We start from the raw sequence: 2,500 nt of genomic DNA on the forward strand, positions 1-2,500 counted from the left end.
GCCACCAAAATGTCAAAGAAAATACTTCCACCCATAAAACCTAGAGTATTCACCCGAATTTGATCAAACTTGCTCACAATATTTCTTTTATTATTATGCACACAAGTCTCCATCATTCATCCATCCATAGTCAGCGGAAGACTTAATATTTGGGTGTGGGTCATTTATTGAGTCCAGACAACTCCGGCCCGATAACCTGCACCTTGACAGGCTCTTTGAGGGCATTAACCCATAGGTCCTCTGCTTGCATGCAGGTAGATTAAGCTTGGCCTCGTTAACGTTGGTAGCAACACTAGATCTGAGGACGACAGTTACTGCGTACTGACTTCACTATTCCAAGTCTGCAATGCCTGTGTTTTGCCTTTTCCACGAAAGACCACACCCACATCACACCCAGTGAAGGAACGAAAGAACAGCAATGCTCCTGATTTCTCGGGCCCTATCACACACACTATATAATGGATTGTAATCCATCTGGCACTGGCACCTCGGTCATAAGCGACCCACAGTTTCTAAAGAGCAACTTCCTCCAAAAGCAGATACAGTTATGACAATCACGCCTGTATCATCGCCCTTGATCACTGTTTTGTACTCTTCCTGAATGGCATCTTTGGTATATACAAAGAACTTTGTGTCTGCCTCTTCATGCTGCCTTAGGGAAATTGCTGAAAGGTCCCTTTTCATGTTACAGACAGTATCCTTACCCTTTGTCACATTGATACTGCTAGCATTAACCATGTCTTTAGTTCTGTCTACACAAAAAAAACAAAGAAAAAAAGAAAGAAAAAAAAACAAAAAACGAAAAGCTCTCAAGAAGCTTTCCAATTGTTTGAAATTCTACTTGCCCCTTCAACCCTTCTCTTGACACCTTTCCCTCAACTGGATCATGTCCAAAACATAGGACTGTCCTAGTATACCAACCCTCCCATAGATGGTACAGTAAGACACCAGCTTGGTATGGATATCTTCTCTTCCAGAGTCATCAATTGTCTTTGAGGTACATGGAGGCAGTGTAATGATCAACGCTGAGCCATTAATGACCATAACTTCTGCCGTTGGTTCTAAGCCTGATGGAAGAACCTCTACTTTGAGTATATTGATCAGCTGAAGGTTCAGACAGGTATGCAGCCTACTATTGTCATTCAGGGATGTTGGAACGGCCCGATTTTATGTTGAAAGCATTTTTCAAGGTCACATTGTCTACTCCGATATGAAGTGAAATGCCTTAAAAAGACTGATTGAATGAATTCTCATCTTGCCTCTGAAGATCTTCCATGAATTCTTTGAACTGGACCATGGCTACAGTGGCTGCGTCAGCAATATCCTTTGAGTCAAGTACTCAGTCAAGAAAGAGTTCCCCACTTGTCAAAAAACGTTTCCTGGGTAGTCAAGTTCTGTTCATGATGCCTCACATTACTGGCAGAAAGAAAGTGAGTCACTTCTGGTCCAATGACCATCCAAGGCCTAAGTGCTGCAGGATCTTCTATGACACCTATTACTCCTCCATTCTCTTCCCTTAATTACAGTTTTATTCTGCTCATGGGTGTGCTCAGTGGCTAATGCAAATAATTATTTTGTGGATTCATACGGCAACAAAGTTTCTTTTGTGAACCTCAGCGACATCTGGATGGTCCTCTTCAGTGACATGATACCTGTCAGATAAACTGTTTGCCAGTGTGTATAGTTTGTGTTATTGAAAAAAAAACGTAGGTAGTACCTCAGCAATTGCTTGTCTGTGAAGGTCAAAGTTCCCTTCCCTGAATGATCTGATCAAGGTACAGATGATGGCCTTAAAGTCTATGACCATGTTCCAGCATTGAAACTAATCTCTACCTTGCTCAGAGTGTGCATTTAAAGCTCAGTTGTGCATGTTCTGCAGTAGTCATAATAGGCTTATTTCATTAGCTGGTAGGGCTCTGGGTGACTGAAATATGATATTATTTGTAGCTAGTTTGATGCAGCCATCTTCGTCCTCTTCAGCTGGTTGTTTTGGAGTGGTTTCAGAATTTCATTTTTGCCTTCCTGACACACAACGCTTGACCAGTTTGTCTTCCATTTACAAACTTGTGCATCCTTTTTTACCACTCCGCACTTATGAATGAACATTTTCTCATATGGGATATGACCGGGTTCGTGCAATGGCCCTACACATGGCTCGATCGTCCCCCAAGTCCCGTGCGATCGGCAGACCATCCGAATAACTTCTTTAAATCCCCCGTTATCCTGGGGTCAGCTGTCCTGCTCTGTCTGACTCGTCCTGTCAATTCAGGTGCGTTTGCTTGAGCTTTTTGGGGTCTGTTAAGCAGAATTCGGGGCACTAAGATAGTAAAAATGCTAAAAAAAGATATCACTTACTATGCTTATGCTATGGTGCTCTGATGTTATGCCATGAATCATTAGCGGAAACTGGATCCCAATGCCGTCTCCCGGCAGCGATTTATTCTGCGTGCACTGACGCCCATTCTATTTTAACATAAGAAAATGAAGTTGAAAATAAATC

The sequence above is a fragment of the Penaeus monodon genome, chromosome 18 (assembly GCF_015228065.2).
Source record: "Penaeus monodon isolate SGIC_2016 chromosome 18, NSTDA_Pmon_1, whole genome shotgun sequence".
In the NCBI taxonomy this organism is placed as follows: domain Eukaryota; kingdom Metazoa; phylum Arthropoda; class Malacostraca; order Decapoda; family Penaeidae; genus Penaeus; species Penaeus monodon.